The 24,320-nt window shown below is 41.3% G+C and overlaps 1 long non-coding RNA gene across 3 annotated transcripts in view; it reads left to right on the top strand.

Annotated features, from left to right (window-relative positions):
* LOC122227402 overlaps nucleotides 1–12,758 on the top strand; it is a 43,134-nt gene extending 30,376 nt beyond the window's left edge. For 2 of the 3 annotated variants that reach the window (XR_006206008.1, XR_006206009.1), the window contains exons 2-5: nucleotides 4,176–4,255; nucleotides 9,065–9,189; nucleotides 9,732–9,895; nucleotides 11,875–12,758. This is a non-coding gene — a long non-coding RNA (uncharacterized LOC122227402). The remainder of the gene's footprint in view (nucleotides 1–4,175; nucleotides 4,256–9,064; nucleotides 9,190–9,731; nucleotides 9,896–11,874) is intronic. The other variant, XR_006206010.1, reaches the window with a different exon arrangement.
* Nucleotides 12,759–24,320: the final 11,562 nt, after the last annotated feature.

The raw sequence follows: 24,320 nt of genomic DNA, 5'->3' as shown, positions 1-24,320 counted from the left end.
CTACAAAAGGCAAAAAAAAAAAGAATGGAGATAAAATCAGGAACACAGAACGAGGGTGATGTACAGGAAACAGTAACAGATATAGTAGATATTAATCCAACTATCTCAAAAATCGCTTTAAATTCAATGGTCTAAACACACCAGTCAAAAGACAGAGATTGTCAGACTGGATGAAAAAACCAAGCCCTAATTAAATGTTTCTCCAAGAGACCACTTAATCTTTTCATGGTATATAATACTTCCATTTTAGCAAGAGAGAAGAAGTATGAAAACTTTTGAAGAAGATCAGAAGGTATGTTCTATACTCTAACTCAGTTTGCTCCAGTAGTGGGGATTAAGGAACCCACTTTAAATACAATGACATATGTAGATTAAAAGTAAAGGGACAGAGAAAGATATACTATGCTAACACTGAGCAAAAGAAAGCTTGAGTGGCTATATTAATTTCAGAACTTAGAGCAAGAAAAATTACCAGGGATAAAGCAGGGCATTACATAATGATAAAAAGGTCAGTTCTCCAAGAAGACATAACAAACCCTAACATGTAGGCACCTAACAATAGAACAAAATATGTGAGGTAAAAACTGATACAAGTTCAGAGAGACTTCAATGCTCTCTATTAGATATGGACAGATCAGTTGGCAATCAGTAAGGGCATGGTTGAACTCAACAGTGCCATCAATCAACTGCATATAATTGACATCCTATAGACTATTTCATCCAACAGTAGCAGAAAAGAGATTCTTCTTAAGTTCCAATGGAACAAGATAGACCGCATGCTAGGCGCTAAACTACATCTTAACAACTTTAAGAGACTAGAAATCCTACAATGTCTGCCTTCAGACGATAGTAGAATTAAACTAGAAACCAAGAATAGAAAGGTAGCTGGAAAATCCCCAGATACTTAGAGATCAGTTACTATTTTTCCTTTCATAATCAATTAGTATTTTGTGGGGAGAATCTTTGAAATTACGTTAATTCATCCACTAGTTTTACTATCCACTGGTGATTCTTGCCTGAATCCCAATTGTTACTACTATGGAAACCTACATTTATTTACTAGTTGGCCTTCTACTGTATGGAAGAATTTTTCCTTCTTCCTTGTTTATCTATCTATAAAGGTATGGACTCATGGATTCCTGTTTGACTCAATGGATTATTGAACTCCCATCCAGTTCCACAAGGTTCATTCCAGCCTTCCCTCTTTCCATGTTTGTAATTTCCTTCTCCAACGGCGAGAAACATGGCTCATAGTTTCAGTCCTGAAATACACATAAAAAGAAGTTTGAAAAAAATCTAGTGTAGGATGAGGGTGGGGGAAAAGAAGAAAAATCTAGCCTATACCATTGCAAGGAAACAAACCAGATCTCAATCTTAAACAGACCTCAGTATTTCCGTTTTTCTTTCACTGGAGTATATACCAGTAATTCTGTGTTCCAGAGTTATTTGAATTGGCTCTTCCCCCCCCTTCAGTGTGGTTATGTTTTTCATTTGAAATACATTTTGTTTCATCTGTTTCTTTATATTCTACTGTAGGCTTCCCCCATTCTTGGTTTTTGTTTGTTTCTGTTTTTACTATATAAAACATTAGTATGATTCAAAGCATCTCTCCCCTTTCCCATTGTTTGCACCCCACTTCTGTCCCCCACTCTTTCCACCCCATTCTACCCAAGTGGATCAGTCTCATTTACTTCTGATCTCTCCATTCTGTGCTTCTTTTGCACAAATGAACAGATACATACATGTTTTCTTATTTTCTCTTCTTTCTTACATAAAAGGTCGCATACTGTAGGTGGTCTTTTGCATTTTGGCTTTATTTCCTTAACAATATATACTGGAAATCACTCCATATCTGTCCGGGTAGATTCTTTCTTACAGCGCATAGTACTCATCTGTACGTACGTACCACAGTTCACCACTTTCCTGTGTCTGCCATTTAGGTTGCTTCCAATGATTTGCAATTACAACCAATGTTACAATGGATAACCTTGTCCATAACTATTTTTGTACTGTTGGAAGCATATCTTCTGGAAGTGGGAAAGATGGATCAAGAGATCCTAACTGCCTATACAGCTTTGATTGATTTTGCTAAATGCGCCCCCCCCCAAGAGTTGTACTGGTTTGTATTCCCACTAGCAGTGTGTAAGAGGGTGTTTCCCCACAGCCTCACCAACAGGATGTGTCATAATTTAACATTTTTACCAATCTGATGGGTGAAAAATAGTGTATCAGAGTAAATTGACTTCGCATTTTTTTTCTGTGAGTGAGGTTAGACATCTTTTCATATATGTTTAAGGCCATTTAAAAAATTTTTTAAAGATTTTTTTAATGTTTATTTTTGAGAGAGAGAGAGAGAAAGAGAGAGAGAGAGAGAAGTGTGTGAACGGAGGAAGTGCAGAGAGAGAGGGAGACACAGAATCTGAAGCAGGTTCCAGGCTCTGAGCTGTCAGCACAGAGCCCGATGCAGGCCTCGAACTCACAGATTGTGAGATCATGACCTGAGCCGAAGTCAGACGCTCAACCGACTGAGCCACCCAGGTGCCCCTTAAAAAAAATTTTTTTTTAATGTTTATTTATGTTTTTGAGAGACAGAATACGAGCAGGGAAGGGTCGCAGAGAGAGAGGGAGACACAGAATCTGAAGCAGGCTCCAGGCTCCGAGCTGTCAACACAGAGCCCAACGCAGGGCTCAAACTCACGAGCCAGGCTGTGAGATCATGACCTGAGTTGAAGTCAGATGCTTAACCAACCGAGCCAACCAGGCACCCCGGTATTTGGTGTCTTAAGTTGGGGTAGGGGGCAGGGAGGGGATGATGGTCTTACAAGACTGATCCCTGAACCTGTGGGATCTGACACTATCTCTGGATAACCAGGGTCAGAATTGAGTAAAATTGTGGGACACCCAGCTGGTGTCGAGAGAATTGCTTGGTGGTGGTGTGGGGGTCTCCCCCGACAGTTGGAATTGGGTCCAGAACCTAATTTACCAACTTAAGTCTATCAAACATTTCATTATCAAAAAAAATTTAAACGCTTGGGAAAATATGGTTGCAAAGGAGTGATCAGTAACAAACTCAGTGCAGTGACAGAAGTTCTGCAGAGAAAACAGTAGAACTAGTCATTCTTTCAAATAATAGCATCTCTTCTATATCTATTGGAGAGATTGAAATGTTAAAAAACAAAAGAAAACCACAGGGGTTCCTGGCTGACTCAGTTGGTGGAACAGGTGATTCTTGATCTCAGGGTTGTGGGTTCCAGCCCACGTTGGGTGTGGAGATTACTTAAAAATAAAATCTTAAAAAAAAGAAAATAAAAGAAAACTACACACACATGCACAACACCCCTATTACAGTAATTTTCTATCCTTCGGACCTCAAAAGTCTTCAATTTAATTTTTTTTTAACATTTATTTATTTTTGAGACAGAGAGAGAGAGAGCATGAACAGGGGAGGGTCAGAGGAAGAGGGAGGCATAGAATCTGAAACAGGCTCCAGGTTCTGAGCTGTCAGCACAGAGCCCGACCCGGGGCTCGAACCCACAGACCGCAAGATCATGACCTGAGCTAAAGTCGGAGGCTTAACCGACTGAGCCACCCAGGCACCCCAACCTCAAAAGTCTTCAAAAGAAAACCTGCAGACTCACTCAATCTCCTTTGCCAACATATTTTGTGTCTTTACGGTCTGACTTGCTAGCTTCTCCCAACACTGTGTAAGTGCCCTCTGCCAGCTCCGTCAATCACGGGCAGGATACTGACACCATATTGTGCAGCTTTAAGCCTCCTAACACTTTGCACGTATAATGCTTTGGCAACGAACAGTACAAATGGGACACTACAAGTATTTGCACGTAGCTATCAAGGCAACTGGCAATTCGTTTGTTTTTTTTTTTTTTTAATTTTTTTTTAACGTTTTTATTTATTTTTGAGACAGAGAGAGACAGAGCATGAATGGTGAGGGGCAGGGAGAGAGGGAGACACAGAATCGGAAGCAGGCTCCAGGCTCTGAGCCATCAGCCCAGAGCCCGATGTGGGGCTCAAACCCACGGACCATGAGATCGTGACCCGAGCCGAAGTCGGACGCCCAACCGACTGAGCCACCCAGGCGCCCCAATAAATAAAACATTTAAAGACTTATGCTTGGCATACATTGGTTAAAACTGTGACTGTCTCTTTCTTTCCAGACCTGGTCCAGTAGGAGGTACCATCATGAGAGTTGACATCGGCTTAGTATGGGAAAGAAATGCACACATTGGTGTTGTTGGTGAGCAGAATGGTATTATTAATAGCTGCACTTCAATAAGCTATGATGAATTTGGTGGATCCCCAGTTTCCATATTTCTTCTAGCACCACACGAAATGCATGTGCAGTAAACAAAGTTCCTACTTTAACAAATGGTAAAATATGAAGGATGAACAGAGATGACCTCTATCTCTTTCTCCTGACCCTTTCTGGTCACGTAGTTGTGCACACATGTAACTGTGCCGTCACACTTCTCTTCCAGGGACAAATTACAGGACACTAGCTGATTAAACCAAGTGCCTTTGGAAACAAGTGACCAATGACATTGCTGTTGCTCTCCTCTGGTCACTTAGACACTTGGTTTACCAGCCGATTTTGCCTTAGGCTCTGTGCACCGTGACCTTTAGTTATAAGCCCAACATCAGTTTCCCAATGAACAGTATTACTGGGAATCAGGAAATTAGAGGCTAGCTTTTCATTACATAAGTTTGTGAAATAGAGGTTGAACAATTGCATCATAGTTTGTATAGAGAATAATCAAATGTTATTGCTGCTTTTGTCATTTAAGTTGTAAATCTATAAATATTTATATTATTGCTCAGTGACTTATTTTAAAATTTTCCGGGGCGCCTGGGTGGCTCAGTTGGTTGGGCGGCCAGCTTCCCCTCAGGTCATGATCTTGCAGTCTGTGAGTTCGAGCACTGCCTCAGGCTCTGTGCTGACAGCTCAGAGCCTGGAGCCTGCTTCAGATTCTGCGTCCCCCCTTCACTCTCTGCCCCTCCCCCACTTGTGCTCTGTCTCACTCTCAAAAATAAATGTTAAAAAAATTAAAAAAAATTTTTTCCATATATCCTTTCAACAGCAGTGACTTTTTTAATGTTTATGTATGGGGGGGGGGGGGGAAGGGATGAGGAGAGAGAGAGGGAGAGAGAGAGAATCCCAAGCAGGCTCCACACTATCAATGCAGAGCCCAACGCAGGGCTCCATCTCATGGCTGTGAGATCATGACCTGAGCAGAAATGAAGAGTCAGATGCTTAACTGACTGAGCCACCCAACAGGTGGCTCTCAACAGCAGTGACTTTTTAAAAAGCGAATATTTAATAAAAATATATATATTGTATTTCATCTCTCAAAAAAGTTTATATAAATGTGTAAAAAGCACAAAATGCTAACATTTACCATCCACTATGGAGGATGTAGTGAAATTATAGCCACATAAAAACTAAGACATTAGCAGCTACTTATAAAATAGTCAGATTTAACTTGTGTCACTGCACAAGATACGTTTAAAAATCATTCTGTTAAACATGGCTTTCATCCAGGTCACATGCTTGTTCTTCTCAATTTCTCTCATTTCAGGGGCACCTGGGTGGCTCAGTGAGTTGAACGTCCGACTTCGGCTCAGGTCATGATCTCACAGCTTGTGAGTTCAAGCCCCGTGTTGGGCTCTGTGCTGACAGCTCAGAGCCTGGAGCCTGCTTCGGATTCTGTGTCTCCCTCTCTGTCTCTGCCCCTAACCCACTCGCATTCTGTCTCTGTCTCTCTCAAAAATAAATAAACATTAAAAAAAAAATTAAAGGGCGCCTGGGTGGCTCAGTTGGTTAAGTGTCCGACTTCAGCTCAGGTCATGATCTCATGGTTCGTGGGTTCCAGCCCCGCACCAGGCTCTGTGCTGGCAGCTCAGAGCCTGGAGCCTGCTTCTGATTCTGTCTCACTCTCTCTCTCTCTCTCTCTCTCTGCCCCTCCCTTGCTCACACTCTGTCTCTCTCTGTCTCTCAAAAATAAATAAATGTATTAAAAAAAATTTTTAATTAAAAAAAAATTTCTCTCATTTCAATTTCTTGAATTTTCTTGCACAATTTTTGCTGTTCAAGTGTTGGCCTCACTAGTAAAAGAATTATATAAGCAGTATAAATTATGCCAATTTGACATCCATTAGGATCAGATGCATCAAAGAGAAAATCAGGAATATTAATGTCAATAATGGGTAGATTTTTTTTCATTCAATTCATTAAATCAAAGCAAGACGTTTGAATGGTCCTACTCTTAGAGGTAAAATATCTGACGTTAGCATTAGAGCCACTATAAATTCAGTTGAAGAATTTAATAGTGAAGGCATATTTATTTGCTTTTGTGTTAATAATACAAATATAAATTTGGTAGAGTACACATTAGGGTAAAAACATTGTTTTCACTAAATTAATAAACTTACATAACAGATTAAAAGAAAAACTGTGACTATTCAATCCATAAATCTACTGGAGTTGCTCTGTATTAATTTCACCTACCTGTCATTCTTCAATAACACCAGATGCTACATTTCGCTTAAAGCTCTGGCTTATCCATCACAACTAAAATTGAGAAGTGATTTGCTGAAAGCAAATAAGATACAAAAACTACAGCTATCTTGTCAGGTTATCAAACCTGCCTATCAAAACCACAGGAATGTTAATAGGAGAGACACAAAATAATTCAAAGAATTACAAATCTTAATGATTAATTTTTTTATTTTTTTAAGTGATATCTACACCCAAGGTGGGGCTTGAACGCACTACCCTGAGATCAAGAGTTGCACGCTCCACTGACTGAGCAGCCAGGCGCCCCCAAGTCTAAATGATTTTAAAAATTACACATTGCCTACAAGAGTAATCCTGCCCTGTTTTAATCAGAGACGTCTTAGAGTGTATTTTAATTACTGAGAGAGCTACTGCCCCCTCATATCTTTCCAGTCTGTTTTTGTATGTTTATTTTTCCATATGAACTTTAGTGTCAACTTGTTGACATTGGGGGGATCACAATTAAATTTATAAACTAACTTAGAACTGACCTTTAATTACGTTGAATCACCCCATCCAAAGTAAGAGACATCTTCTCATTTGCTTGTCTACTCTAGTATGTTTCAGGAGATTTTTCAAATTTTCTTCAGATGGACTTTACACATTTCTCTTTTTTTTTCTTTTTAAAAAAATTTTTTAATGTTTATTTATTTTTGAGAGGGAGACAGAGCACGAGCAGGGGAAGGATAGAGAGAGAGGGAGTCACAGAATCTGAAGCAGGCTCCAGGCTCTGAGCTGTCAGCATAGAGCCTGACACAGGGCTCAAACTCACAGACTGTGAAATCATAACCTGAGTTGAAGTCAGACACTTAACTGACTAAGCCACCCAGGCGCCCTGGACTTTGCACATTTCTTAAGTTTATTCCTAAATGTCTGTCTTCTCTGTTGCTATTACCTACCATCATATCGGCTGATTATAATTTATATACCTGATGGCTATTTATTTCTGCCTGTTAATTTTGTGCCCTGCTTTCTTATTGAATTCTTTTACTGAGTGAATGTTATTATTCTCAGTTTTAATGTTTTATTTAATATTTAATATTAAATACAGATAGAAGTAACCCCATACAAAACCTCTTTAGGGCACTCAATTTTTTTTGACTGAAGAATAATGGACACACAATGTTACAATAGTTCCAGGTGTACAACATAGTGAATCAACATCTCTATACATTATGTTATGCTCACCACTAGTGAGCTTCCGTCTATCACCACCCAACACTGTTACATCGTTGACGATATTCCCTGTGCTGTACCTTTCACCCCTGTGACTCATTCATTCCATAGCTGGAAGCCTATACATCCCTCTCCCCTTCTTCCATTTTGCCCCATGCCTACCCCCATCCCCTCTGGCAACCACCAGTTTGTTTTCTGTATTCACGGGTCTGTTTCTGCTTTTGCTTGTTTGTTTGGGTTTTTGTTGTCTTTTTTTTTAGATTCCATATATAAGTGTAATGATATAGTATTTGTCTTTCTCTGTCTGACTTATTTCATGTAGCATAATACCCTCTATGTCCATCCATGTTGATATTTGGAATGTGAAGAGATTCAGATTTGGGCAGCCACTATTATCCTTGGCAACCTAGGATTTCATATTGATCTGTAGGGTTTTTGTATATGCCAAAATAAAATGCAAGTGTCCTCATGGTAGACACAGAGAGGCACCGCTCAGACGCCTCTGCAGGAAGAACTTGTTTTCCAGCTGCAGGGAGCGCATTAGGCAGAGAGCCTCCAGCCGTCAGCTATTTCAGAATGTGCCACATCTGCAGAAAGCCGCCTGCCTGTGACCCGAATCTGGTGACTGAAGGGGCTGTGGGATGTAAAAGTCCAGCTATTTTGGCCCAACATTGAATGCCGTGATGTGTGATACTTGCTCCTGGGTTAGTTGAGGCTTGTAGGACCTTCTCATAGTTCAAGTTCTTCCTCTGCCCAGTCCTGCTTCTTCCCTCTTCCACTCACACGTGTTGATCCCTGGTAAGCTTCTTGTACCTCAAGTTACACCTCAGCTTCTGGAAAATCCATCTGGGATATGGATTGCAGATCCCTTCCTCCATGACTTAGGGTTGGTTGGCTACAATTTTGCCCCAATATAGTCCTGCTTTACTGGCATCATCTGTTGCCCAGAGGTTATTCTCCCTCTTTCCTTGGACATTCGACACCTGGCTCACTGACACTGTCTGCAACACTACCCCTGTGATAATTCCTGGTAACGTCAGTGTACTCAGAGATGTGCCTTCCGACACCCCAGCCTCTCAGTTCCTTGGTGTCCTCTCCTGCAGTGGCCTTTACATCCATCCTGCCTCGGCCATTCGGCCCCGCAGTCACACCCTAGATTTTGTCATTCCAGATTATTGCAACCCCTATAATCCCAATTTCATACGCTCCACTCTCTGGTCAACTCCTCCTCTATTTCCAACTCACACTAATACTCCGATGATCCTTTGGTTTCACCATTACCTACAATCCATTCACCTTACTGCTTTGTCGTTCCAGACTGTTTCATGTTCTTCTTTCCTTACTGTTATGGACTGAATGGTGTACCTCCAAAACTCCTGTGCTCCTGTGTTAAAGCCCTAATCTCCAACATGACTGTACTTAGAGACAGAGACTTTAAGGAGGTAATTAAGATTAAAAGAGGTCATAAGGGTGGGGGCTCTAATCTGATGGGACTAGTGTCCTTATAAGAAGAGGAAGACATTATGCTAAGGGAAATTAGGAAATTAGTCCAAGAAAGACAGATACCTTACATCTCACTTATATGTGGAATCTAAAAACAAAACGAAACAAGGCAAGACAAAAAAACAAGCTCATAGATACGGAGAACAGATTGGTGGTTGCCAGAAGTGGGGGATGGGGTGGTCAAAATGGGTGAAGGGGATCAAAAAGTACAAACTTTTGGTTATAAAATCAATAAGTCACAGGGACATAATGTACAGCATGGTGACTAGAGCTAATAATATTGTATTGCATATTTGAAGATTGCTAAGCGAATAGATCTTAAAAGTTCTCACCACAAGAGAAAAAATTTTGTAAATATAAATGGTGAAGGATGTTAACTAAAGGCTTATTATAGTGATCATTTTGCAATATATACAAATATCAAATCATGTTGTACATCTGAAACTAAAACGTGATATGCCAATTATACTGAATAAAAAAGGAAGAAGAAAAGGCACCTGAAATCCCTCTTTTTCCACCCACCCACAATGGAAAGGTCATGTGAGGACACAGCAAGAAGGTGACAGTCTGCAAGCCAGGAAGAGAGGCTCCACCAGAAAGCAACCCTGCCCACCCTTGGATCTTGGACTTCCAGCCTCCAGAAGTGTGAGAGAATAAATGTTTGTTTTTAAGCCACCCACTCTGTAGTATGGGAGCCTCAGCTTCCTTCCTTACCTTCCACTTCCCTACCCAGTTTAAATTTTATCACCAGTCGTAACGAACCACTCCAAATGCCCTCAACTCCCTTGGCCAGATCTCAGTTTGCATTACTTGCTTGGCAAAACTGAGACCCTGGCAGAAGCTAATTCTCCCATGCCTGCGTCAATGCTGCAGAAAAACACGGCTGAAAAAACAACAACTGTGTTGACTGCACCACTTCACATTCATGACCACTTACCTCCAGTGGGCACTTAACTTCCTAGTCATTATTCTACATTTATCTAGTCCATTAACTCTCTTACTCTCGTACTTAATTATTTTACATCTTTTCCTCCCCCTTCATACAGGTTTCATCCCTCACTCCTTGCTGCTGACCTTGCTCCTTATTTCACTAATAGAGGCCACCAGGAGAGAATTCCACAGCTCCTGCTATCCAACCTGCCTGTCTGCCAGCATCTGTCCACAGGCACTCTGTCTTCTCTCCCCAGTTGGCGGTGCCCTCACTCTGCTCCTGCATTCTCCAAATGGCACTGATATTCACTCGTTAGTGGATAATTGTTGTCATGGTTTGGAGATGCTGTATTATCTCCGACCCCTGCCCCCCCCCCCCAAACCAGAAAACAGTAAGGCAAAGGCTTCCTTTTATCTTGTTTTTCCTTCCAGTTATTACTCTGTTTCTCTGTTCCCTTTCAGAGGAAAATCCCTCAAAATAGTGGTCTGTTCTCACCATCTCTAATTTCCCTCCATCTGTTTCTCCCTGAAACCATGTCAGTCAGGTTTTCACCCCTGTTGCCCTTCCAGAGCTGGTCCACTCTCTGCCCTTCTCTTACTCAACTATCAAGCAGCATTTGACAGAGTTGGTTACCCTTTCCTTTCTGAACACATCTTCTTTACTTGGTCTGCTGTTTATCCTTCTATCTCAACAGAACCTCTATTGTTCCTCATCTCCTTTTATGTCCTTCTGGCTTTATTCAAAGATCTCCGTCCCTGTGAAGCCTTGCCCTGGCTACCCTATCTAAAATTGTAATCCTCTCCCAGCCTACCACATACATACTTTTTAATCCCCTTTCCTTGTTTTGTTTTTCTCGTTAGCACTAAGTACACTTAACATAGTATATTTGACCTCCGGGCCGTGTTTGTTTCTTCCCATTAGAATGTGAGCTCCGTGGGCACCTTTTGGGATGAGCACTGGGTGTTGTATGGAAACCAATTTGACAATACATTTCATATATTGAAAAAAAAAAAAAAAAGAATGTGAGCTCCGTGGGGGAAGGAATTTTTGCCTTCTTTCCTTATTCACCGCTTTATCCCCAGCATCTAGAACTGTGTCTGGTATACAGCAGGTGCTCAGTAAATATTCACCGAATGAATGAACAGTAATGTCAACTTGCCCATAAATACCGGTAGCTCATCCTTCACCACAAGGACATTTGTAAATATTCAGGTTTCTACCTAGGCAAAGAAATGTTGTTCATGTGCTTGCACGTTGGTAATTCAAGTATGTTTTTAGTAACAAGCAAAAGCTTCCACAGTCACCATTAATCAAAGACTTCCAAAGAGCGTCTTTCCCAAGTTGAGGCAACTTCATCCCTCAGGAGTGATCAGGTCAAACTGCAAAGGAAGTAGACAAAGCCTTCCCGAAACTAATACAGTGTACTTCCTCTGCTCAACTAGCTCAGGATGGTAGAAAGCCAAATGGGATTTCGAAAAGTAAATTAGCCCAAATGTATATACCGAAATGGTCAGATTTCTTGCCCATAATTCTTAAGGTCACAAAAACTAGAGCCAACAGAACTGGAGAGGCTCATGAAACTTCTTGTTGCATTTCCAGTGGCCATCCACTTGGAAAATATTTATGTATTAAATGGCATGTTGCTACATTATTACAAACCACTACTGAAGTGTGTCAACACTTCTATTCACAGGAACAAGCAGCTTGAAAGATCACCCTGATAAAAACGATCTACAATCCACAACCTGAAGATTGAATATACTTCAAAGTTCATCAGAGGAAAGAAGCATCAATCAAACTCCCCCGAAGGGAATCATCCCAGCTTGGACGTACCACCCACGTATCCTGGTCCAGGCTTCCCACCTCAAGAGCGCACGGGCGCCAGTGACAGCTTTTTATGCCTATTTCATGGACTTTTAACCTTAGCCTTAAGAGCATCTTGGTGTACATTTTATATTGGCTCCGTATTTGCCCTCCAGGTGCCAACGGACACTTATCCTAACAAAGGAGTCTGGGAATGGGCCACTTTCTGAGCAACAAATGAAATTGCAACATTAAAGGAGTAATTCTGCCACTAACCTCTCTTTTGCAAGGAAAAAACTTAAGCAAATTAACAATTTTTCCCCACTGGATGAAGAGGGCCTTGCTCAATTCTTACCTCAAAATTTAAAAACACAGGGAGTGTGTTGGCCCCTCTCTTTTGGAGAAGAGACCGAATGATGAGGTCAGTATTGCCAGGTCACCACGGCAGTGGCCCCACTGTCCCTTCTGAATGCACAGGGTTGCTTTGGGGTCTTGCTTATAAGGTACAGAAACTGTGCCACTTCAAAGTGGAAAGGATCTTCCCCTCCAGAGAGAAAAGGACTATCTAAAAGATTAGAAAAAAATTCCAAAATCGTTTATGGGCTTTTGTCTGATTACTGTTTTATGGCTTTGGTATGTCAAAATCCAGGGATAAAAATATTACACTTTCCTTCAACTATTCTTTCTGTTCATAAAGAAACTTCTTATTTCCAAGTATTGGGTCACGTCTCATGGGATATCCATGATACTGATGCCCCTCCTCTGGGAAGACTTTTGAAGCCTGGGGATGCAAAACAGTTGTTTTTGATTGCTGCTGGAATAAGACCAATAAAGCCTTCCAAATGCACCGTCCCCAGTGTAATTTCCCATACTTCCATACTCTCTCCACAAATAGCCATTGCCATTAAAGTGTTTCAATGTTTCATTCAAAATGGATTAGTTCCTGTGGCCAGTAGCCAATGTAATTATAATGAATGTTGTATTAATCCTTATGATATTTCCCTGAATTCAGTACACACTGTATCTTAATCTTCCGCTCTTCAGTTGCTCAATTGTCCAATTAGACTGTCGGTGATCATTTATTGGGACTTATTTCATTTGTGGTACATGAGCTGACTTTTGGCATCCAAGGAATTGGTCTGGCGTATGTGATTATGGGGATATTATCCTGGTTACGCACCACTTCTCGTCTCTCCCCTAAGCAAAATTATAGAATCTCAGGGAAATAAGTGAAACGGAAAGGCTTTGGACATTAACTTTCCCAATATATGGTGTTGCCAGGTCCATTGAGAAAAATTATTCAAGATTTTAGAACAAAGTTGGTAATGTCACATATAATAATGCTATAGAAGATATTGCAACAAAAAGACTTCTGCCACCAGCAGCAAGGTTCACTAGAGGATGCCCTCCTGCTTAAAAACACTGGTACTGGATAAATTTCAACAAATAGATATTCTATACACTTTGCTAAGACCTCAAGACACTAAAGAAAATCTCCAGCGGCCTAAAACAAATACAGCTTGTTGGAACTGGTGATATGCCAACACGGGAGTTGGCTATCCTGGGGAAAGTATCCATAGTAGAAACCTAAAGCTTTGGGGGTGAATAGCATCATGGGAAATGGGAGATAAGTCTTGGGCTTATATAAGGCAGGACAATAACAAAAACAAAAAACAAAAAACCTTCCTGCCTCTGTTATGACTTTGAGTGAAAATAATAATAGTCTGTCCAGAGTTCTAACAATGAACCTGACCTCTCATGAGTCTGGGGTTCAAATTTATACCACTAATCTTACAGATTGTTCAGCCCAATAAGAGCAAGGAATAAAAAAATCTACCACATGAGGAAATAAGCCACCATGAGATAGAGCCAGCAGAAATAGAAACAACAAAACAGTTTAGAGTTTAGCATTTAAAAAGCAATCAGTGTGATTCACCATAGATTAAAGAACAAAATATAAGATTATCTCATACAAAGCAGAAAAAAGCATTTGATAACAATCCAACATAATTTTGAAGAAAATGATGTTTGTGGAAAGATATGCTTTACTAGATACCAAGACTTACAAGATGTGATAGGACATGAAGGCATTAATGCAGGCACAGACAGACAAATGGGAGAAACGTACATCCTAGAAACAGACTCACACACGTAGGGACTGTTGCTATATGACAGAGTTGTCGCTGAAGAACAATGGGGGAAAAAGTTCTTTTTGCTAAATGGGGCCCAATTGGCTATCTGCATGGAAAGAGTGAAGTTGGACTTCTGTCTCATCTCATATACAAAATTATTTCTAGGTAGATTAAATACTTTGTCAATCAAGACCCAGCCAGGCAAAAGAAACCGCATGTAATGTGAACTAGACAAATTTAATATAAAGAATTACTAACTAATTACAAGGGGATTAACTACTTAGAGGAGTAGAGAACTACAAATAATACAGGCATAGCAGATGCAGGGAACAGCCACCACCTCTAGGGCTAGGGCAGAGCAGCCAAGAAAGAAACAAATTTGGAAGAGCGCCCCCCCCCCCCCCCAAGGCTGAGATGCAGACTTCGGGGGTGTAGCTGCGCTCCACTGGTTGAGAGGGAACGGGCTGCAGGCCAGGGCTGTCTGGCAGGAAACTACCCACTGGGGTGCCGGTGAAGCTTGCTGGAAATCACCCGTCGGGTGCCAGCGAAACTCAGTGGGAAGCCACCCAAGGGCCAAGAAGCCACTTACTGCACCTGAAGGGAAAGCACGGGAACCAGGAAAAGTACCCTCCTCTTGCAGTGTCTCTTCAGCACCCTCTTCTGGCAAGACTAAGAACGTGTCAGTTGACAAAGGAGAACCCTTTATAAGGTCCAGCTCCAGGATTACAAAGCAGGACAAAAGAGGGTGGCTTTGGAGCTGAGCAAGTAATAAATTGATAACTACATAAATGTATAAGTGTGACAATAAAGCTTTTGGAAGCTACTACAATAAAATATTGTTTAAAACAATAAAGATTTTAAAAGATACTACAAAAGAAGAGCCTCATGACCTCAGTGTCCCTGAAGCATTTACACACCAAGCATAAAGGAAAAGATTCATCATTCGATTACATTAAGATACTATTCAACAAAAGATACCATTAAGACAGTGAAAAAATAATCCTCAGAGTGGCAGAAGAAGCCGGCAGCACATGTAATCAATGAAGAACTAGTATCCAGAAAATATAAAGGACTCCTACATACGGGAAATGTATTTTCCAGAGGTAACATCAATATCTCCCACCCTGTATGCCTTTATACAGCCTGGCTTTCTAATTCTCTAGTAGTTAACTGGAACATCTTACCTATCAATAAGAAAAAGAAAAAGGACATACAATCCAATAGTATATTGGGTAAAAATACTAAATAGGCATTTCACAAATGAGGAACTACAATAGCCAGTAAATGTATGAAAAGTTCATCAACTTCATTGGATTCAGGAAAACACAAATTAGAACCACATTGGATACATCCAGCAGAAGGGCAAAATTTTTAACATCTGACGGTCTTAAAAGTTGGTGAGGAAGTGAGTCATGAAAATGTTCTTAGCCTGGACCCTCTAGAAAGCAGAGCCTGAGACAAGGGTTAAGAGAAGGACCAATGCTTTATTTTAGATGTGTTAGCTGAAGGCAATGAGGTAAGGGAAGAAGAGAAGGAAAGCTGGGATGCGTTGTGATGCTTATTGACCACCCCAGATAATGTTGCCATAAACATCTTTGTTCCTGGGATCTGGCTCACATGGGCAGAGATTTTTTATTAGTGCTTCGCAACCAGCTTCAAAGAGACACAGAAGGTTGTTCGTGAAACATGGTCATTCTTCATGTGGGTTGCAAGGGTTGCGAGAAGAACTACACTTTGAAAGAGAGAAAGGAGGCTCCCGGCTCCTGGCTTTTCTTGTTTACATCACATGGAGCTACTCCCCGTGGCTCTCTGGCAGATCTCCATAGCGTGGATTTCAGACAAATCTGGAATTGGCTAGGTGAGCAGGTGCAGTTTGGGCGCTCAGAAAGAGAAAGAGAAAAGGAGGCATTTGAGGGAATCTGAAAGCACATGAGGTGTATGTCACGATAAAAGACATTCACATACACTGCCGATGGAGTGCTAAATTGGTACAACCACTTCAGGAAAATGTTGGGCTATTTTTGGTAAAGTTTAAGATGTATGTAGCCTACAACCTACCAATGCTACTCCCAGGTTCATACCTTTTGGAAATCTGTACACATGTGAACAGATCACTCAAACAGAAATGTTTATAGTAGCATTATTTATAGTAGTCAAAAGCTGGAAGTAACTCAAATGCCCGTCAACAGGAGAATGAAGAAATAAATAGGTTGTTGTTTGTTCTTACTGTGTCATACTTCAGCGTACACACCGAAAATGAGCAAACTGTGATTACACATAGCCATATGGGTAAACTCAAGAACAAAATGTGAATTGGAAAAAGTAGGCCACTGAAGTAAAATGTACATTATAAAGCCCTTTATGTGATACTCAAAGATATATAAAATTTAACAACATCCTTTTTAAGATTACATAATCTGTAATAAAACGATAACAAAAAGCAAAGAGACTATAACCACACAATTTAGAATAGTCATTATCCCTGTAGAGGAGGGAGAGGAATGCAGAGGGAAGGATCTCCCAAAAGGCTTCAAAACTATTGGTGAGGCTCTATTTTCCAAGCTGGATGATGGACACACTTCTGTTCATTTATGTCTTATAGTCCTCATACATTATCATTCTCTATGGTATTCTTTGTTATATTACTCCTTGGGATACAAAAATAATTTGTTTTATAATTAATAAAATGTGTCAATCTGAAGGATCATCGTTAGTATGGACCTTGAGCAAAATAGGATTCTCAAAGGTGATAATTAAATTCGCGATGCTTACCCACTGTGTAGAAGAGAAATTGACTTGGTCAAGGACTCTACATACTTGATCTCTATGACAATAGATGCCTACTTTAGAAACACTTATTAGATCCTGAATCAAATAAACATTCTTTTTTTTTAAGTTTTTAAAAATTTATTTAAGTAATCTCTACACCCCATGTGTGGCTCGAACCCTAAACCCTGAGATCAAGAGTCACATGCTCTTCCGATTGAGCTAGCCAGGCACCCCCAAATAAACATTCATATATGTCAAATTTATATACAACAGTCATGGTAGCAAATTCAACTGTGATATTTGCAAAATCACATGTCTCTTGATTTTATTCTAGCCAAAAAGAAGGAGTTTATGCTCATTGGTAAAGAATACCAACATACACTCTGGGAGATTTTTTTTTAACTTTATTTATTTTATTTGGAGAGAGACAGAGACAGTGCAAGTGGGAGAGGGGCATAGAAAGAGGGAGAGAGAGAATCCCAAGCAGGTTCTTCACCCTCAGAGCAGAGCCCTGTGTGGGGCTCAAACTTACGAACTGTGAGATCATGACTTGAGCTGAAACCAAGAGTCAGACACTTAACTCGCTGAACCACCCAGGTGCCCCTAGGAGATTTTTTTTTTAAGTATTAAACCCCAGACTGAGAATTATGATTTATGATCTTGGGCTTAGTATTTATTAAAAAGACTAGGAATAAGATTATACAAGGAATCATAATTATATTGGAAATAATAATTTTTTTGATATTTGACAGTAACTAGTTATATATTATGTAATTTTAATAACATATAATTATTAGGGACACCTTGGTGGCTCAATCAGTTAAGTGTCTGACTCTTGGTTTTGGCTCAGATCATGATCTCACGGTTTGTGGGATCAAATTCCATGTTGGGCTCTACACCGACAGCATGGAGCCTACTTGAGATTCTCTCTCTCCCTCTCTCTGCCCCTCCCTCTATGGCTCGCTCTCAAGAAACTAAATAAACTTTTAAAACTATGTAATTATTGCAATATCTATACATTACATACAAGCATACCTCAGATATATTGCAGGTTCAGTTCTAGATCAATGCAATAAAGCAAACATAGCAATAAAATGAGTCAAATGAGTTTTTTGTTTCCCCGTACATATAAGAGATGTTTAAACTATACTATAGTCTATTAAGTGTGTAATAGCATTATGTCTAAAAAAACAATGGCCATACCTTCATTTAAAAATACTTGGGGCGCCTGGACGGCTCAGTCGGTTAAGTGTCCGACTTCGGCTCAGGTCATGATCTCATGGCTCATGGATTCAACCCCCATGTCAGACCCTATGCTGACAGCTCAGAGCCTGGAGCCTGCTTTAGATTCCGTGTCTCCTTCTCTCTCTCTCTCTGCCTCTCCCTTGCGTGTGTTCTCTCTCTCTCTCTCTCTCTCTCTCTCAAAAATACATAAATAAACTTAAAAAAATGAAAAAAAAAAAAAACTTTCTTGCTGGAGCACCTGGATGCTTCAGCTGGTTAAGCGTCTGGCTCTTGATTTCGGCCCAGGCCATGACCTCATGGTTTGAGTGCGAGCCCCTCATGGGACTCTGTGCTGAGGGTGCGGAGCCTGCTTGGGATTCTGTCTCCCTCTCTGTCTGAGAGATAGAGACCAGCTTGCTCTCTATCTCTCTCTCAAAATAAATAAAAAATCAACTTAAAAAAAACACTTTATTGATAAAAAATGCTAATCATCATCTGAGCTTTCAGCAAATTGTAATCTTTTTGCCGGTGGAGGGTCTTGCCTCCATGTTGACGGCTGCTGACTGATCCGAGTGAAGGTCGCTGAAGGGCAGGTGTGGCTGTGGTGATTTCTTAAAATAAAACAAGGAAGTTTGCTGCATCTATTGATTCTTTCTTTTACAGAAGATGTCTCTGTAGCATGCAATGCTGTTTGATAGCATTTTACCCCACAAGAGAACTTCTTTCGGAATTGAAGCCAATCCTCTCATACCCTGACACTGCTTTATCAACCCAGTTTACGTGATATCCTAAATCCCGTGTTGTCATTTCAACAATCTTCACAAAATCTTCACCAAGAGGAGATTCCATCCCAAGAAACCACTTCCTTTACTGTTCCGTAAGAAACAACTCTTCATCTGTTCAGGTTTTATCAGTGAGATTGCAGCCATTCAGTCACACCTTCAGCTCGACTTGTAATTCTAGTTCTCTTGATCTTTCCACCACATCTACAGTTACTTCCTCCACTGAAGTCTTGAACTGCCCAAAGTCACCCCTGAGGTTTGGAACCAACTTCTTTCAAACTCTTGTTCAGATTAATATTTTGACCTCTTCCCATGAATCGCGAATATTCTTAACGACATCTAGAATGGTGGATCCTTTCCAGAAGGTTTTCAATTTACTTTGCCCAGATCCATCAGAAGAATCACTGTCTATGGCAGCTATAGCCTTAAGAAATGTGTTCCTTAAATAATAAGTCTTGAAAGTCAAAATTAATCTTTGATTCGTGGGCTGCAGAATGGATGTTGTGTTAGCAGGCATGAAAACATTATCTTGTTATATATTTGCATCAGAGCTGTCGGGTGACCAGGTGCAATGCCAATGAGCAGTAATATTTTGAAAGGATTTTTTTTTTTCTGAGCAGTTTTCAACAGTAGGCTGACAGTATTCAGTAAAGCATGTTGTAAACAGATGTGCTGTCATCCAGGCTGTGTTGTTCCAACACAGACAGAGTAGATTTAGCATAATTCTTAAGAGCCCTAGGATTTTCGGAATGGCAAAGGAAGGTGGACTTCAACTTAAAGTCACCAGCGTCATTAGCCTCCGACAAGGGTCAGCCTGTTCTTTGAAGCTTTGAAGCCAGGCATTGACTTCTCTCTAGCTATGAAAGTCCTAGGTGGCATCTTCTTCCAATATAAGGCTGTTTTGTTATGTTGAAAATCTGTTGTTGAGCGCAGCCACCTTCACCGATTATCTGACCTAGATCTTCTGGACAACTTGCTGCTGCTTCTCCTTACACTTTTGATGTTCTGGAGATGGCTTCTTTCCTTGAAGCCATGAACCTGCCTCTGCTAGCTTCAAACTTTTCTTCTGCAGCTCCCTCGCCTCTCTCGGCCTTCAAAGAATTGACGAGAGTTAGGGGTCTTGCTCTGGATTGGGGAATACTGTGGTTGGTTTGATCTTCTATCCAGACCACTAAGACTTTAAAGGCTTTCTCTCAATCAGCAATAAGGTTGTTTTGCCTTTTTTTTTTTTTTTTAAATCATCGTGTGCTCACTGGAGTAGCACTTTTAATTTCCTTCAAGAACTTTTCCTTTGCATTCACAACTTGGCTAACTGGCTTGAGAGACCCAGCTCTCGACTTATCTTGGCTTTCCACACACCTTTCCTCACTACGCTTAATCATTTCTAGCTTTCGATTTAAAGTAAGAGATGTATGGCTCTTTCTTTCACTTGAACACTTAGAAGCCACTGTAGGGTTATGAAATGGCTTTGTGTCAGTATTTCCATGTCTCAGGGAATAGAGATGTCTGAAGACAGGGAGAGAAACGGGAACAGCTGGTCAGTGGAGTAGTCAGAACACACACAACATTCATCCATTGAGTTTTCCATCTTATATCGATGAAGTTTGTGGTTCTCCAAAACAATTGTAATAGTAACATTAAAGGTCACTGGTCACAGATCACTATAAATATAATGATAATGAAAAAGTTTGAAGTATTCTGAGATTACCAAAATGTGACACAGACACACAAAGTGAGCAAATCCTGTTGGAAAAATAGCTCAACACAGGGTTGCCACAAACTTTCAATTCGTTAAAAAAAAAAAAAAATCCATTATCTGTGAAGTGCAATAAATCCAGGTATGCCTGTAATTAATTCATTCATTAATTTTAATCTATACATTAAATTTTTTTTAATGTTTATTTATTTTTAGAGAGACAAACAGAGCAGGAGCAGGGGAGGGGCAGAGAGAGAGGGAGACCCAGAACTCAAAGCAGGCTCCAAGCTGGCAGTGCAGAGCCCAAGCCAGGCTCGAACTCATGAACTGCAAGATCACGACCTGAGCTGAAGTCGGATGCTTACCGACTGAGCCACCCAGGCGCCCCTAATATATACATATTCTGGTCCAGCCTTGACTATAAGGAAATTCTAGGTCACAAACTGGGATGAAGGGAAAGATATATAAAAACAAAAATCTCAAGAAACTGAAAATACTGTGTTTATTCAGGTGCTTCCCTGATAATTTCTGTTGAAGGTAAAGAAAGACAAAGTACTTACTACCCAGTGAGCTGTGCAAAAAGGCTTGTTAGCTGACTAGTCAGGCTGAGGCAGAGACCAGAATCCCAAAGTAAGATTCAATTTGAATTGCTCTGTTTTTTTTTTTTTTTTTTAACATTTATTTATTTTTGAGACAGAGAGAGACAGAGCATGAACAGGGGAGGGGCGGAGAGAGAGGGAGACACAGAATCTGAAACGGGCTCCAGGCTCTGAGCTGTCAGCACAGAGCCCGACGCAGGGCTCGAACTCACGGACCGTGAGATCATGACCTGAGCCAAAGTCGGACGCCTAACCGACTGAGCCACCCAGGCGCCCCAAGAATTGCTCTGTTTTTTATCATAACTTACAGATATTCTCAGTGTTTCCTGACATCAGAAATTAAGAAGAAAAAAATCCCTCTGAGATGTCATATTGTTTTTACCACAGAGATTGGCTTGATCTCTCAGGCTCAGAACCCCTAGTCCCAAGGCTTGTGATAATGCCAATATTTGGAAAACATATTTTAGAAAATATCAGAGAGTCACTTACTGTGTCTCTTGTAGGGAATAATGCTAGTTCATAAAACATGCTTTATATTTACTTAAGGCACAACGAGAGGAAGTTCCATCTGTCTGCCTTCCCACAGTTGCTTGTGTTAACCATGGCCCTGGTGATTTTCAACCAGGGCGAAGAAGCAGGTTAGGTGGTCATGACAGCAGAGGAAGGGAGTGGGGAAGAAACAGTGATGGAGGCAGAGACTGCAGGTTGATGGCAGAAGAGTGGAATGGAAATGGAGGCAAACAGAGAAGCTCTAGGTGGCGGAAGCCAGAATGAGAGTTACCTTAAGGACGGGATCAGGATGGGGAGCCCAGTGTGGATGGGTAGAGCCGAGACTTAAAGGGGAATTGAGATGGGGGATGGATACACATTGAGTAAAGCTGGCACAGGAATGACAGGAATGCCCACGGACAGGGGGCTGAATATATTCCCGGGTGAACGGGGAAGGAGATGTGGGTTATAAAAGAATGGAATAAAAATAAGAATGGAATGAGAATGGAGTACGCTGCAATGCGCACTTGTTCCTTCATTCTCAAATAATCATGGGGCAGCCACTGTGTGAGGCACTATTCTGGGTGCCGAGAATTCAAGGGTGAACAAGGCCATGTCTCTTCCCACATGGAACTTAGATTCTAATGAGGAAGATGAAAAATAAACAACTTTCTTATGTAATCTTGTTAGGAGAAGTGCTACAGATAAAAGCCAGATAAAAGGATGGAGTGATGGGTGGTGGTCAGGAAAGACTTCAAAACCCTTCTGCTGTGAATAGATCCCTTCCTCTCTCAGCTGCTCAGGATTCTTTTCTTCTAATATTTCTTCTCTCTTCCTCCATAAATCTTTTCCTCTCTACTGGATCAGTCCCCTAGATATACAGAGATAATCTGCTGTTATTTTTTCCCATCTGTAAAAAAATTCTCGTGTCCCCCCTCAAAAAAAAAAAAATTCCCACGTCCTTAACTTGCCCTCCAGCTAGCATCCATTTTACCTTTTCACAGCAAAATTCCTTGAAGGAATTGTCTATCCACCTAACTGCAACCCCTCCCTGTTCTTTCCCTCAAACATATTCCCAGAAGCTTTTGCCCACACCATTTCCTGAGCTGCTCTTGTCAGTGTCACGAGTGACCTTGGTGCTATTAAATCTATGGTCAATTCTCAGACCTCTGCTTACTTGACCTTTGACACATTTGACGGTGTCCCCCATCAAATCCCTTTTCCACTAGGCTTTCAGGGTGCTGCATTTTCTTGCTTTTACTCTTACATCACTATCTTTTCATTCTGAGGCTCATTTCTCCAATCTCTTAATGTTGAGAACCCTCACACTTTGTCTATTTTCTATCTACCTTACATCCTCGGTGTACTAACCGAGTCTTGTAGTTTTAAATACCACCTCCACACCGATGACTCATAAACATACAGTTCCAGCTCAGATCAGTCCCCTGGACCCAGACTCATATACCTAAATGGATTTCTAACAGCCATTTCCATTAGCATGTCCAAAACTGAACTCTCCATCTTCCCACCCAAACCCATTCTTCTCATTACCTTCTCATCTCTGTGAGTGGAACTAATTCCTTCTAGTTACTTCAGGCGAGAACAACTGGGGAGTTATCCTAGACTCCTTTGTTTTTCCCTCCCCATACTTCCAAACCCAACAAGTCCTACAGTATCTGCCTTTAAAGTATGTCTGGAATCGGGGTGCCTGGGTGGCTCAGTTAGTTAAGCATCTGACTTCGGCTCAGGTCATGATCTTATGGTTTGTGAGTTCGAGCCCTGCATGGGGCCCTGTGCTGACAGCCCAGAGCCTAGAGCCTGCTTCGGATTCTGTGTCTCCCTCTCTGTCTCTGCCCCTCCCCTGCTCTTAATCTCTCTCTCTCTCTCTCTCAAAAATAGATAAACATTAAAAAAAATAAGTATGTCTGGAATCTTGTATCACATCCATTGCCAGCACACTAGTCCAAGCCACCAGCATCTCTTGCCTGGCTATTATTGCCCTGAAAAGAATAGTTAAGGGTGGGGGAAGGGAAAGGGCAGCCCAGGCAGCAGAGGGGAGAAGCAGTGTGATGGGGTAGAGTGGGTTTCCAGATAGTATTTAACTATTGGAGCAGAGAGTGCATGGCAAATAGTGGGGAGAGCTAATGTTGAGCTAATGTAGAAAGGGCATCAGGAACCGGGTTGGGGGGGGGGGGGGCTGTCTGGAATGTCACCCTATGGAGTTTGGGTTTCTTCTGAGCCAGTGAGGACTCATTGACACCTCACCAGACTGGCTTCAGCATGGAAAACAGACCGAGCAAGTGGAGACTGGGAACACCAATTTGGAGGCTGTTGCAGTAGTGTAAGCAAGAGATGGTGGCCAGCCGGACTAGAGCAGGACCAGAAAATAGAGAAGGAGGCACATTCAAGACAATTAGGAGGGAGAATGGACAGGACAGACCCGCTCGTTGGCTGTAGGCAGGATATGGGAGACACGCCTCGAGCTTGGGGACTGAATGGATGCTGCTCCTGCTGTTCTCTGGGGTGCTACTCACTCAGGCCTGACCCCCCAACACAGCTGTGACAGAAGGTTTTGTGGGGAGACGAGAAAGCAAGTGCAGCATTAATGAACTGAAGCGCCTGAAAGAGTGCATGGTTGGAGACAC

The sequence above is a fragment of the Panthera leo genome, chromosome C1, assembly GCF_018350215.1.
Source record: "Panthera leo isolate Ple1 chromosome C1, P.leo_Ple1_pat1.1, whole genome shotgun sequence".
NCBI classification, from domain to species: domain Eukaryota; kingdom Metazoa; phylum Chordata; class Mammalia; order Carnivora; family Felidae; genus Panthera; species Panthera leo.
Note: the sequence above shows the minus strand (reverse complement) of the source record. Positions and strands in the feature narration are given on the sequence as shown.